The following is a 15,681-nucleotide window of genomic DNA, read 5'->3' on the forward strand; positions in this document are numbered from 1 at the left end:
ATCAGAAATAGTGGATGAAAGAGAGGAAATAAAACCATAAATGTCTAACCCTTGAACCTTGAGTAGTAGACATGTCAAGAAACTTTTAAGAAAATGACTGCGTTCCTTCTTCATGGCCAAGAACCCCAAACAACAACAATCCTCAAGGAAGGACTTCCTCATCAGGAGGGAACGGGGCAGAGTTCATTATAAACCAGAGCCCCGAGCTGCAGCCCAGTCTGCAGGTCCAGTATGTCTAGAAGCAGTCCAGGACTTTGCATTTGAAATAGAAACTGCAGGAGACCCTAATACTGAGCTTCCTGGATTGCACTTTGAGCAACTTCTTCTTGGACTGCTAGCCTGGGCTTAGCCTAGCCTTGACTTAGGAAGAATATATTTCAAAATACTGAAGAAAAGACCTTAAAAGAGAACCTGTTTTAACAGAAATCATGTCTAAAGAAACCAGTAACTATTAATAGCTGGCAGGGACCAAACCTGCCTATTTCCCTGGGCATTTGATCCCACAAACACTTGGTATGTGGTAGGTGCTTAACGTGGGAGGAAAGACAAGTTCAGGTTGGTAATGTTGAAACCAGAAAAGACACCGGAGTTCAGTCTGCCTGTCACTACCAAACCCAATAAGCAGAGACAGGGATTGAATCTTTATGGGCAGTTTATTCAGATGGCCGATGATTTGAGAATGTGGCAGGTTCATACCCTAACAGACCATCTTAAATTCCATTTTAAAATGGCCCTTTTTATAAGGAGAACAAAGTGTAGGTAAGGGATTTGGAATGCAGGGAAAAGTTAATTGGATTTAAAAAAACAACTTCAGGGGAGTGGGAGGAGGAGAAGGGGAGAGAAGATACAGAAAATAAGTAGCATAGATGGTAGGTAAAAAATAGATAGAGGGGAAGGCAAGAATAGTAGGGGAAATATAGAATCTAAAGAACTTGAGACACGTGGTCATAAACTAAAGGGGGGAATGGTGGGGGAGGGGTGTGCAGGGTGGAGGGGAGTGAAGGGAGGGAATAGAACAACTGTAATGGCATAATCCATAAAATATATTAAAAACAAAAAATTTTTAAAAATAATAAATAAAAATAAAAAAACAACTTCAGCATTCTCGCCCTGGGCTGTGGTCTTTAGCTGTGTCCTGGGTGGTGGTCATCTCACCCTGGAGAACAATGGCTCAGATGACATCTTGAGTCCTTGCAGCCCTTCTGAGGAACAAAGGTGGAACTGCTTATGGTCTCCTGAAGTCAGGTGGGTTATAACTTCAGTTCCTGGAACAAAAGCGTTTACATGCACCGATTACTAAGCTTATGCTTATTAGCTATTACTTAAACTAAAATTTTCCAACTCTTAAGTCCCTCATCAATGTCAATGTAACAACATCCAAACCTGTAGTGAATTTTTAAGAATTTATTTGAGCCAAACTGATCATATTGCCAGAAAGCAAGATCTCAAATGCTCCCTCTTGCAGTTTTTCCTTCTTCTTTTTTAAAAGACTCACCCGAGAGTACTTTTTTTCATTGCTTTTAGAGAGGAAAGGAGAGGGAAATATCAATGTGAGAAACATCAATTGGTTGCCTTCCTTGAGCTCCCAGACCAGGGATGGAACCCGAAATGTTTATCAAACCACATTCCAAACAATCGAGCCACACTACCAGGGCTGTAGTTTCTTTATGCATTTGAAATTAAGAAAAAAAACATAAGGAAGACTGCACAAAGGTGGAAGGAAACAATGTGTGGATTGGATTACAGGATAGTTGACAAGATAGTACTCTCTTGAGGGGTCTGAAATATATGCAATTCAAAGGTGTGTTAACCTAGATGCACAGAAACAATGAAGAAGGCTGGCTTAAAGCAAAGATAAAACTTTTACTAAAGAAGTTATATGCCTAGGGTGTGACTACCATGATCCAGCCAGTTAGCAATTTATGATCAGATCACCCGTGAGGTTATTTTTTATTAGATTTATTACAGTGAAACTTTTTGGTCCAGATCAAACTATAGCTCAAGGGCTATCTGCTTTCTTTGTAGACACTAAAATATCAAAAGGCCACTTCAGTGGATGAAGTGGCCTCTGTCTTTGCTCTGAATGGAGGAAAAAAGGGAAGTGCCTCTGGAAAATTCTGAACAGTTCACACTCTTGTCAGACTGGAGCCAGAAATCACATTTCCTGAAGCCTCCAAATCTGCAGGCCACAAATTTCATTACTCAGATATAACTTATTAAAATGTAATTTATCAACAATAAAATAAACTCCTACAGTGCCACATCTTTTTCTAAATTTTCTTTTAATATGTTTATTGATTTTAGACAGAGAGGAAGGTGGAGCAGAGAGAGAGTTAGAACATACTGGGACATGGAGGACCTAAGCCACCACCTACTATGGAACAAAGAAGATAGGCATCACCAGCTAAATACCCGAACCAAGATTCCCCATTATCAGAAGCAACTGAGGCAGCGCTGCCAGAATCATGCTGGACACTGGTTGAATCCTCACTGCCCCTCCCTTATCCCTCGAACTTTTCCCAGAAACAAGGTGTATAAATCTCCTGGACTTTCTGTCCCCAAAGCAGCCTTCCCTGATCACAGGACTTTTTCTTGCAAACACCTACACCCTGGACACCCAGGGCAGATCAGCAGGGTGACCCACCCTCCCTTGGGGGCAGCTACACACCCTTAAAAACCCTTCTGCCCCTTCCCTTGCTGCTGCAGTCTGCTCGGGCTCAGTCCGCCTGATCACAGTGTCCGGCCTTGAACAAAAGCCCTTAATTGGACCTTTTTGACTCCTGGTACATTCTTAGCTACCTCATCTACCTAACAGAGAGTAGCACAGATGCTCCAAACCCAAACCAGAGAGCTGCTTAAGTGTTCATGGCATTCCAAAGCATCCGGAGGACTAGTAGATGTGAACATGCTGGTTATTATTCACGTTACAGGGGAGCACAACAACGGTGGCCAATAGATGCAAGAAAGACAGAGTCTCCTCCAGCCTGAGGCTGTTGGGAACAAGAAAAATAGTCTCAGCCCCAAGGAGCCTGCGTCCCTAGCAAACATCCTGTAAGTTGATTGCCATCTGTTTAGTTTCAAAATTTTCCTTTCAGTTGAGTCAGACCCCACCCTGTTCCGTGCGGGCTCTGTAAGCCAATAGCTAACCGCCACATCTGCTTCTGTGCAACGCTTGCTTAATTGCCTCAATATAAGGACTTAGCTGTAAGCGCTGGGCAAGACTCTCGTTTGCAGCCCCTGCGGGCACCGGGTCTCCAGACACTTTGAGAGTTCGCCCCTGCGCAGGTTAAACTTGGCCAATAAAGTAACATCTTTGAAATCCTGAAAGTCTCCGACATTTGTTCTCGCAGTTGGTGGATGCAACAAGGCTCATTGTAGGAGTCCCAGAAAAAGGAGGCACATGTCCTATGCATGACTCTAAACTATGCTACCTCAGCGTGTAAAAGGGTCAAGAAGCAACCACAGGACAAAAAGCCGCTCCCAAGTAAGGGGGTTATAATCCATTCCAAAAACAATACACATTCCTTCTGGCCAGTGGCTGTCTGACCAGCCCTCAGTCACAGGAGGGAAAGGGCCATTTCCATTGACCCCATAGAGAGAGAGAGACATTGATCGGTCGCCTCCTGTACGCACCCTGACTGGGATGGAACCGGCAACCCAGATATGTGTTAAGGTGATCGGTGATGCAGGCTGTGAAAGAATTCACAAAGAGAAGAAAGTGTAAAGTTTTTACTCACTCTCCAAGAAAGGAGAGAGGCATGGCGTGGAGAGATACAACAGCATGGAGGGGTGGGGGCTTTGAGCTTTTATTGGATTGTAATTGGATTTAAAAAGGGTGGGGGTTGCTATTGTGTGGCCCCTAGGCTGTTGGAGCATTGTAACAGGAGGCTGCAGTTTATCCCAATGTTATCTTCTGCCTGGGGCTGGCTTTGTCCTTTCAGTAAATGCTCTAAGAATTGCAACCACCACATCTTGGTGCATAGGAGGATGCTCCAACTGAACCACACCAGCAAGGGCAGTGCCAGATCCTGAGCTCAGTGGCAAGTACATGTAGTTTATTTCTTCTTTAAATTGTACATAATTATTATATATACTTTTGTATATATTACATACTTCACAAGAAATAAAATAGAAGAAAAAAGATAAATGGAGAACTCTAACTTTACGAACCTAGAGCTATAAAGATGGCTGTGCCCTGAGTGAGGGGTCCCAACATGCATCAAAATAAGGTGAGGCTGGCCCTGGCTGGTGTAGCTCAGTGGATTGAGCACAGGCCTGCAAACCAGAGGATTGAAGTTCAATTCCCAGTCAGGGCACATGCCTGGGTTGCAGGCCAGTTCCCAACAGGGGATGCACAAGAGGCAACAATACATTGATATTCTCTCCCTCTCTTCTTCCCTTCCCCTCTAAAGATAAATAAATAAAATCTTAAAAAAAAAAAAGAAGGTGAGGCTGGAGGGGGAAGTGAAGATACATAGTTGTCTTTTGCGTCAGGACGTTAAGCCCAGCTTTGCTATCTATCAGTTCACCAATTTTTTAAAAGACATTTATTTATTTATTTATGTTTAGAGAGAGGGGGCAGGAGGGAGAAAGAAAGGGAAAAAAACATCAATGTGTGGTTGCTTCTCGCATGCCCACCACTGGGGACCTGGCCTGCAACCCAGGCATGTGCCCGGACTGTAAATCGAACCTGCAACCCTTCGGTTCGCAGGCTGGCGCTCAATCGCTGAGTCACACCAGTCAGGGCCAAAGCTTGGTTTTGATATTTGGAATCCCTGGACATATTGAGATGCCCTTGATACTGTAAGTGGGAGCCTGGTAGGGACCAATGTCTGGGGACTAGCATGGGTTCACTGAGAATGTCACGACAACCCCAGCGGCAGTTCCTTGGCCACAGTTCTAAATGCAGAGATCACAGGAAGGTTTGTGTGTCAGCATGTCTGGGTCTTGGCAAGACATTTGATAAAGTCAGAGGAACCACAAGGAAATTTCTTGGACTCACGTATACAAAAATAGGTGGAATTTATTTGCCACCATTGGAGAAGACTTTTGTACCAACTCCTTACCAACAATACTGTAAACAAAGGAAAAGGGTGAATCATTTATCCTGCCTTTGCAGTAACAGCAAGTAATTCAAGCTAAACAAAGTACCAGTTGATGAAAGATGACTTATTAATTACTTATTGTACAAGGAATGTCAGCTACTAAGTGCAGAAAAGAATAATCAAATTAGAAAACCATTATTTTGCAAACTTAAATGTTGTAGACCGCTCTGCCTGGTTTTAGGAATTGTATCTGTACCCCTTGTGGCTAAGGGCAAGGGACAACCTTGGGAGTGCCAGCCACAGGAGACAAAGCCTGTCTCTGGTAGCAAATGCTGCCTCAGTTTCCTCTCCCTGCCCCCAAAGCTTGGTCGGAAGTCAATGACGGGTAAGACCCCTCACAGCGGGGGGCAACCTAAGACTCGATCACTTGGGAGGCCTTCATGGAAGGATGGGGGGCGGGGGTGGGAGTGGGGCTGCAACAAAGAGCAATGGACTCTCGCCCCCGCCCTGCTCTGACAAAGCCTGAGTCCCCATGTTCTCTGGGAGAAGCGCTTCTTGGCTCTAACCCCCTTAAACCTGAATACCTGTTGGGGAAGGGTGCAGCTCCTTGCCTTGCTAGAACTTGTCCTGGGGAAAAATCTGGCATCACAAAGACTTGCTGATAAACCTGTGAAATCTGCTCTGCTAAGAGTGCTTTCATTTATACGTTAAGGGTCTGAGAGGAAATGAGTATGTCTCCCAAAGTTTCTGCAACTCTCTTCCTGACGACACTGACTCAGACTCTGAAGCCCTCAGATTTCTTTTAAATGTTATCTACTGTTTGATCCTTGCTGCCTTGTATTCCTGTGTATTACAACCCAATAAAAGGCTATGGAGGAAGGCGCTTGGGGCCTTTGTCTCCCTGGAGAAACTGGCCACAGCTCACCTCTCATCCACAAAGTAGATCCGTCATGTCTCGGCCACCACTTTCATACGTGGCACACAGGGGGACTCACAAGGAGGGTCGCCCCCACACTTAAATAATTAACTCAGGTGAAGGAGTTCAAAGCATGTTACCCCAAAATATGCTGCTTTAGCATATTGATTATTTTGAGTTAAAGGCACTTGAGAAATAGCAGGTACAAGAACAGTCTACCTGGCTGGTGTAGCTCAGTGGATGGAGTATGGGCCTGTGAACCACACGATCGCGGTTCGATTCCCAGTCAGGGCACATTCCTGGGATGCAGGCCAGTTCCCAGCAGGGAACCCACGAGAGGCAACCATACATTGATATTTCTCTCCTTCTCTCCTTCCCCTCTAAAGATAAATAAATAAATTGTTTAAAATAAGAAAAATTCATTAATGTTTAAAAAAAAGAAGAAAGAACAGTTTGACCTTCTTCTTCCTCCTGAAAGCAGAATATCAAACTCCCATTTGAAAGGTGTTCTCCCTATACCAGGAGTTGAGACCAAGACAGTGGTATACAAACAGACCTTGTTAAAATTAATTCTTACCCCTGGTTGGGTAGCTCAGTTGGTTAGAGCCTTGTCCCCAACGCCAAAGTTGCTCAAGTTTGATCCCAGGGTCAGGGTACATACAATTATCAACCAATGAATATGTAAATAATTAGAACAACAAAAGCGGTGTTTCTCTCTCTCCCTTCCTCTTGAAATCGGAAAAGTTAGTTTGTACTGCCTGTCACTACCTTCAGTTCCTAAAACAATAGCTTTTTATACACATTAATGATTAATAATTAGTACTTAAAACTAAATATTTCCAACTCTTGAGTTCCCCTATCATTCCCACCACTGTTAAACTATCTTTTTTTCCCAGATCTATAAATGTTATTTATTTTGCAAACCTGAGGTCCATTTACTTTAAGTAACAATACGATCATTGGCCAAACTGCCAAGGCTTCATGATTTCAATTTTATTTTGAAAATTGTAGCACTATTTTTAAAATCCAAGTACATTTCAAAATATTTCTAATAGTAACTAGAGCAAGGATTTTACCATCTTACTTCAGTACTGATAAAGACTGCTGTCAAGAAAGGTCCTGCGGTTTAAACTATCTTATTTCCATGTGATCAGTGTCGTATGGAAGTATCCACTTCACTGTTGAGCATGTATCTTAGCCTTAGACCACCTGGTGGGGAGTCAGGAATACACTCAGTTGCAGATCCTCATACGGGAGCACACTGTATGCAACAACACACTATCATACTGACCAAGATGAAAAGAATGAAAACAACAAAGGCCTCTCTAAACCAGCAACGCTAGGCAGCCCGGAGGCTAGTTCAGACAAATCAATACCAAAGGATCCCTCTCTTTGCTTTCTCTTGGACACTACTTCATTTACTTGCTTTACTCTACGCTCTGTGGGCTGTGAATTATCCGTCAGGTTGAAACAGCAGAGTCCTTCAAGTTCTTCACATCCATGATTATGTCTTAAAAAGAGGTAGTCTCTCGCTGCATGGTTTTCTAATACTGCTTCTCTAACTTGTCCTAGTTCTTGACTAATGGTTTGTGAGGTGGCACTCGAAGCTTTTGCCATAGCACAGGCTAATCTACCCATTTCTACATCCAAAAAGGTTGCCATGGCTGGCATTACAAATAGAGTCAAAGACACATATTCAGCAGGGCAAAAAAAGCTGCGAATCTCTGTTACAATCAGGTGCAGGCTTGTTACCATCAAGCCCGAGTGGTGTGGGGCTTCTGAGGCATAAACAGCATCAGTCTTCCCAGAGAGCATGGTCCCCCAGAACTGTTTGTTGGAACATAGGAATAAACAGTTCCTCCACATATTAGAAGCCATCCTTCAGGCAGTCGGACATGACTAAAGGCATAAGATACATTAGTGGTCGTACAATTCATCTCCACATATGCTGAAAGCATAAAACAGTTTTTAGTACAGGTGACAAAAGTTGCACACTCTCCAGCTGGAGCTACATTACTGAATTTTTTTTTAAAGATTTTATTTATTTATTTTTAGAAAGAGAAGGGAGGGAGAAAGAGAGGGAGAGAAATATCAATGTGTGGTTGCCTCTCACATGCCCCGCACCAGGGACCCAGCCCACAACCCAGGCATGTGCCCTAACTGGGAATCAAACCAGCAACCCTTCAGCTCACAGGCCAGTGCTCAATCCACTGAGCCACACCAGCCAGTGCTACATTAGTAATTGTTAAGAACACATTTCCCTGTCCTTTAGAGTTACTATAGGCCCCCAGTTACAAATATCAAAGTAGGTTACATTCTTATTTCAAAGGCTTTCCAGGGGAGCACAAACACCTCTAAGAAGTGAAAATGTGTTCAATGTAAGTTCCTTCTGCAAGACAAAAATCAAAGAAGTTTAGAACATTTTTTCCTAAATATACCCAGTATTTTCATCTCATTTGAAAGGAACAAGTTCTCCATAACATGGGCTTAAACAAAAAGTAATGAAAAGAATATAAGGCATTGTTTTCGAAAGATGACTTTCAGGTCTTGAGGTTCAGTGGTCCATTGTTCCTCCAGTGCTTTCTTTACTGCGGTGTGAGGAATCCAAGGTTTTATTCCTGCCAATTTCACTGCAGTTGGGGTGGTGAGGAGTACATTCCAAGGTCCAGTCCACTCTCCTCCTGATTGGCTCTGGGGATCCTGACTTTCAAGTCTTGAGTAGCACCTTGTCTCCAGGCTCAAAGGAATGAGGGAGAGGTCTCCAATACAAGCAAGGTCGTTAATTACAGGTAAGGTGTGACTTAAATGTGGTGCACATTTCTTTACCTCCACTTCTTGATCTACACACATATCTCCCACCCCAATCATAGCCTGAAATGGACACCTGTACACAATTTCATAAAGACTCAACTGAATCCCACTTCGAGAAGCCACCCTTATCCTGAGCAGGGCAATAGGTAAAGCTTGATCCCAATGAAGAGGAGTTTCTTGACACAATTTGACTATATTTTCCTTCAAGGTGTGATTCATCTTCTCTATCTTCCCAGAAGCCATAAGTCTTCATGCTGTGCGGAGTCTCCTCCACTTGATTCCTAAACATTTACTAACCTGCGTAATTTCTAAAACAAAAGCAGGTCCATTATTTCTCTGGATGTTGCTGAGTAGGCCAAAGCGAGAAATTATTTCCTTCAGTTGGGCTTTCACTCTCTCTGAGGATTTCTCAGTTCTGGTAGGATAGGCTTCTGCCTATACTAAAAAGGCATCAACAAAGACTAACAAATATTTCCACCCTTGGACCTTTGGCATCTGGGTAAAACCTACTTGCGAGTCCTCAAACTGGCACTATCCTTGGTGTATTTCCCTTCTTATTTGGCATGGGGATCGGTCTTGGGGTTGTTCTTCCGGCATACAACACATCTACCTATAGTTTTCCATATGGCTGTAGAAATCCCAGGACCTGTGAGCCACACAGTTTCATATAGGAGGTTAATGAGTCCCTTAAATAGTGAGTGGCCTCATGCAAATGTTTCATGACTGGCTCTACTTAATGTTCAGGAAGCAGTATAACTCCTTTCTTATTCCTTTTCTTTCCACTATCAGGACCTTCTTTATCAAAACCCCAACTCTAAGCTTTGAGCCTACAGTCAAACATTCAGGGTCGAATTGTGACAGATCTAGAGCAGGCACCAAAGGCATTTTAAATGTTCATTTTGAAGCCTCTCTCACTGCTTGATCAGCCGGGTTGTTTCCCTTAGCCACTTCAGCGTCCTCTTTCTGATGTCTGGGCCAGTGTGTAACTGCCGCCTGCAACAATTTAAAAATTTCTGCTGCATGCTTCATTTCCTTTTTATTGGAGGTTAATCATTCTCTTGCCTTCCAGATAGCACCATATGCATGCAAAATTAGGAATATGTACTGTGACTCATTATACACATTCACTATCTTTTCATGTGACAGTGTCCTCGTCAGTTAAATCAGTTCAGCTTTCTGAGCAGAGGTTCCTGGCACTAAGGCCTGTGTCTCTACTGTTCCTTCAAGAGTCACAACTGCACACCCAGCCTTTCTGCTTCCTTTGTCCATAGAACTGCTTCCATCTGCGTAGACAGCCCAGTCTGCCTCTTCTAGAGGATGGCCCTGTAAATCAGTTCTGCTCCAGTATACTTCATCCGTTATCTCAGCACAGTCATGTATCAGTGCAGCCGAGTCAGGCTCTGGGAGAAGAGAGGCAGGATTTAACTTACAGTTTTGAGCAAGACATTAGGATTGTTGAGAGGAATGGCTCAGTATCTGCCCATTCTTCCAGCAGTGAGCCCCCAGTTTCCTTTTTGCCCCAGCAGGCTCAACATTTGGTGGGGTGCATAAATGGTGATAGGCTGTTCCAAGGAAAACTTTTCAGCTTCCTGTAAAAGTTCACAGGTGGCTGCCACAGCTCTCAACAGGCTGATCACCTCTGGACAATGTGATCTAGTTTCTTTGACAAGTATGCGATGGGTTGCAGAATCTCACTAAGCAGTTGGCTGAGGACTCCTAGGTAACACCCTGCCTTTCATGAACATAAAATTGGAAGGGCTTCCTGGCTGGCGTAGCTCAGTGGATTGAGCGCGGGCCTGCGAACCAGACGATCGCGGTTCGATTCCCAGTCAGGGCACATGCCTGGGTTGCAGGCCGGTTCCTTGCAGGCTAACTACCAGCAGGGGATGCACAAAAGGCAACCATACATTGATGTTTCTCTCCCTCTCTCCTTCCCCTCTAAAGATAAATAAATAAATAAAATTTAAAAAAAAATTGGAAGGGCTTCAGCAGGTTTGGAAGCCCCAAGGCCAGTGAAGAAGCCAGCTGCACCTTCAGGGACTCAAAATCCTGAGTGCACTCCTTTATCCACTCTAAAGGGCTATGTTCCAGTCCTTTCAGAGCTTCATGCAGTGGTTTAGCAATGAGCCCAAAGTTTGGAATCCAAACGCGGCAGTTGTCTGCCATCCCCAGGAATTCTGTTTCCCGGTGTTAGGAACACTCATTTGAATTATGGTTTCTTTTCTGTTTCCAGTAAGACGCCTTTTGCCAGGCTCAAGCAGGAACCCAAGAAACTTTATTGTCTGTTGGCAAATCTGAGCCTTCTCTGCTGATACTTTACAGTGACAAGATGCCAGATGGTTCAAAGTAGCTAGTGTTAGTTAAACATTGCTGAAATGATGTCCTGGCAGTTAAGAGGCTGTCTACATATTGTAACACAGTTCCTCCTTCTAGTTTTAGGTCCTTTATGTTCTGACTCAGGGCCTCCCCCGAAACTGTGGGGGTGTTCTCAAACTCTTGTGGTAAAACTACCCAGCAGTACCGAGTCTTGACTTGAGATTCCAGGTCCTTGCATTCAAAAGGAAGCAACAGTTGAGAGTCTTGATCAACAGCAATGCAAAAGAAAGCATCTTTTAAGTCCAATACTGAATATCAAAGGCTGTCCCCAGGTATACTGTTTACCCCAATACAAAGGTCCAGGACAGTAGGGTAAATGGCATGTACAATGTCATTTGGCCCTTAAATCTTGTGCAAACTGATATTCATTTGAGTGAGGCTTCCTACCCAGCAATATGGGTGTACTGTATGGAGAGCAGCAGGGCTGAGTAAGTCCACATTCTTGAAACTTCTGAATTTGGGGGCATATTCTTTTGGGACCTCTTTCTATAAGCAATACTGCCTCTTATTGGGAGTTGCTGCCCCTGGTTTAAGGTCATCTTTAACAGGATGCCAGCTCAGCCCTGCGCGGCCTTCCAGCAGCCCACACAATGAGATTTATCTGATTCTTGATTTCTTCTCACCAGGGATCTGCTTCTTTCTCTTCCCTGCACAATTTCATGAAGAATTGCCATGCATGCTCCAGAGGGACCTGTAGGTGGAGCTGTTGCTCCTCTGCAGAAAAAGTGATCTGGGCCCAGAGTTTTGACAGCAAGTCGCTTCCCAGAAGAACTGGACACCAAGGAATATATGAGTTTATGAGTTAGCCCTGGCTGGTGTGGTTCAGTAGATTGAGCTCTGGCCCGTGAACCAAAAGGTCACTGGTTCAATTCCCACTCTAAGGCACTTGCCTGGGTTGTGGGCCAGGTACCCAGTAGGGGATATGCAAGAGACAACCACACTTTGACCTTTCTCTCCCTCTCCTTCTCCCTCCTTTCCTCTCTCTAAAAATAAAGAAATAATTTTAAAAATATATTTTATTGATTATGCTATTATAGTTGTCCCATTTCCCCCCCTTCACTCCCCTCCACACTGCACACCCTCTCCCACTCACATTCCCTCTCTTTAGTTCATGTCTATGTGTCATACTTATAAGTTCTTTAGCTTCTACATTTCCCATACTATTCTTACCCTCCCCTGTCTATTTTCTACCTACCATCTATGCTACTTATTCTCTGTACCTTTTCCCCCTCTCTCCTCCCCCGACTCCCCTGTTGCTAACCCTCCATGTGATCGCCAAAGAAATAAAATCTTTAAAAGAATTTATGAGTTAAAAGCATATCTCTCATGGCACATTTTTTAAAAAAGATTTTATCTATTTTGAGAGAGAGGGGCAGGGAGAGGAACATCACATGTAGTTGCCTCTTCAGCGCCCCCTATTGGGGAGCTGACCCACAACCCAGGCATGTGCTCTGACTGGGAATCAAACTGGTGACCCCTTGGTTCTCAGGCCTGCACTCAATCCACTGAGCTACATCAGCCAGGGCTCCTATGGCACATTCTAATGATTTCAAGAAACTGGTTTTCAGGGCTTCCAGAAATTCCAGTTACAGTTATAGCCTGCTGTGGGGACTCAGAGGTCTACTGATCATGCAGTATGTCACTCCAGTACCAATAAAATAATCTAGAGTTTTCCCCCCCATGGTTAGCTTCACTGGAGGTTCCTGGGGGTGACTTTAATAGGTTGTAATAAGAGAACCTCTGGGCCCCATCAGTCATCATCTGAGTAAATTCCTTTTCCCAGCATAACTCTCAAGTTCTCAGACTCTGGCCCCTTCTCCCGTACTTAGGGCACTCAATTTTCCAGTGCCCCTTTCCTATGCAATATGCATATTGATCAGCGGCAAGCATTATAGACGGGGGTCGGTGCCTCTTGCCTACCAATGGAATTGCTGAGGCCTGTTCCAAGAAAACAGTGGCTGATTGGCCCTTTTTTTCTTCTCTATTATAATAAACTTTGAAGGCAACGTCTACTAATTGTGAAAGATTCTTGCCTATTCCTCCCTCTAACTTCTGAAGTTTCTTTCTGATGTCAGGGTGCACTTTGAGAGACAAGCGTCATATTCAGCATTCTATTTTCAGGGGCTTGTGGATCCCAATCAGTATATTTTCCACAGGCCTGGTAGATTCTTTCAAGAAAATCAGAGGGGTCCTCTGTAGGCTTTTGTTGTGCTGCTTTCGCCGTATTTAGACTTTTCTGCATACATACTCCTTTCTCTAGTCCCTCAAGGATACACTACTCACAGTGCTCCTTAGAGCATTCTCACTGGGGTCCTAGTTGGGCTCGGGTAAAGAAAGGTGTTGCCTTAGTCGGGTCAGAAATCCCATCTGAACTTCTCAGTGCAGTCTCAGAGCCTCTTCATTTGCCTTATCCAACACCGGCCTCTGCTCATCCCACATAAATAAAATATTTAGTAAGGCTTGTATGTCTGCCCATTTGGTATGGTGTGTAGCAAAAATTGACATAACTATGTCAGTCACTTCAGTAGGATCCTCTCTGTAAGGACTTTAGTTTTTCCAGTTTAACAGGTCTGATGTAGAAAATGGAGTATGTGCCCAATAACATTCAGTGGCTGCTGGCCCTACTCCCTCTGGAAGTCTCCACAAAGGGCACGGCCCTGCCCCAGCAGGGGTTCTCCTCTACCAAATTAGGTCTTGGACAGAGACCAGTCCAGGCTCACTTCCTCCACCTCCCTCAGTTGATAAGGAGGAAGATCCCCTAGGGCTGAAGGGGCCATGGGAACCCTGACCATGCTGACAGCAGCCTTGATATCTATTGTCCTCCTGGTCCCTTTCCTCTGCACTACTAATTTATTTCCTTTTAATCCTTCATCTCTATTATGTAAACTCATGAAAGCTTCTTTTTTAATAAATATATTTTATTGATTATACCATTGCAGTTGTTGTTCTATTCCCCTCTTCATTCCCCTCCACCCGCACCCTCCCTCCCCCACCACTCCCCCCCCTTTAGTTTATGACCACGTGTCTCGAGTTCTTTAGATTCTGTATTTCCCCCACTATTCTTGCCTTCCCCCCTATCTATTTTCTACCTACTGTCTATGCTTTTTTTCTGTACCTTCTCCCCTCTTCTCCTCCTCCCACTCCCCTGTTGCTAACCCTCCATGTGTTCTTCATTTCTATGGTTCCACTCCTGATCTAGCTGTCCTCTTGGTTTGCTTTTGTTTTAGGTGTGGTCGTTAATAACTGTGAGTTTGCTGTCCTTTCACTGTTCCTATTTTTCATCTTCTTTTTCTTAGATAAGTCCCTTTAACATTTCATATAATAAGGGCTTGGTGATGATGAACTCCTTGAATTTGATCTTATCTGAGAAGCACTTTATCTGCCCTTCCATTCTAAATGAAAGCTTTGCTGCATAGAGCAATCTTGGCTGTAGGTCTTTGGATTTCATGACTTGGAATACTTCTTTCCAGCCCATTTTTGCCTATAAGGTCTCTTTTGAGAAATCCACTGACAGTGTGATGGGAACTCCTTTGTAGGTGACTGTCCCCTTATCTCTTGCTGCTTCTAGGATTCTCTCCTTCATTTTAATCTTGGCTAGTGTAATTATGATGTGCCTTGGTGTGTTCCTTCTTGGGTCCAACTTCTTTGGGACTCTCTGAGCTTCCTGGATTTCCTGGAAGTCTATTTCCTTTGCCACTCTGGGGAAGTTCTCCTTTATTATTTGTTCAAAGAAGTTTTCCACTTGTGGCTGTTTGTTTTCCCCTTCTGGTACACCTATAATTTGGATGTTGGAATGTTTCAAGATGTCCTGGAGGTTCCTAAGCCTCTCCTTATTTTTTTGAATTCTTGTTTCTTCATTCTTTTCTGGTTGGATGTTTCGTTCTTCCTTCTGGTCCACTCCATTGATTTGAGTCCCAGTTTCCTTTCCATCACTATTGGTTTCCTGTGCATTTCCCTTCATTTCAATTAGTTTAGCCTTCATATGTTCCTCTAATTTGTGACTAAAATCAACCATTTCTCACCATGCTCACCAGGTGAGCGTTTTGATCACCAGTATTTTGAACTGTGCATCTGAGAGGTTGGCTATTTCTTGGTTGCTTCGAGTTATTGGCTCTGGGGCTTTGAGTTCTTCTTGAGCCATATTTTGGACTGTTTGTGCCTGCTACGTATAAGGAGTGGGGCCCTAGGTGTTCACCAGGGCGGGACAACTCAGTTGCTGGGTTGTGACGCTGTATGTGGGGGCGGGGTCAAAGGAAATCAATGGCGGTTCCCTCTGCCTCCTCCCGCCACTGGGGCCACCTGGTCTGGTGCGAATGTGCGACCTCAACCAGCCTGCCCCGCACCCTCACTGGGTTCACCGCTGGCCTGCGGGGGTCCATCTCACTGCTCACTCCTCTGATGGTTTATCTGCGCATGAATGTGTGACTGCACTCAGCCTGCCCCACACCCTGGGTCCACAATGCTACCCTGGCTGCCTGTGTGCCTGGGTCACCTGGGTCTCGGGATCCTTCCTGCCCGACCCTGCTCCGCTGC

Source organism: Sturnira hondurensis, unplaced genomic scaffold (genome assembly GCF_014824575.4).
Source record: "Sturnira hondurensis isolate 20B ecotype Veracruz unplaced genomic scaffold, ASM1482457v3 Scaffold0005309, whole genome shotgun sequence".
In the NCBI taxonomy this organism is placed as follows: Eukaryota; Metazoa; Chordata; class Mammalia; order Chiroptera; family Phyllostomidae; genus Sturnira; species Sturnira hondurensis.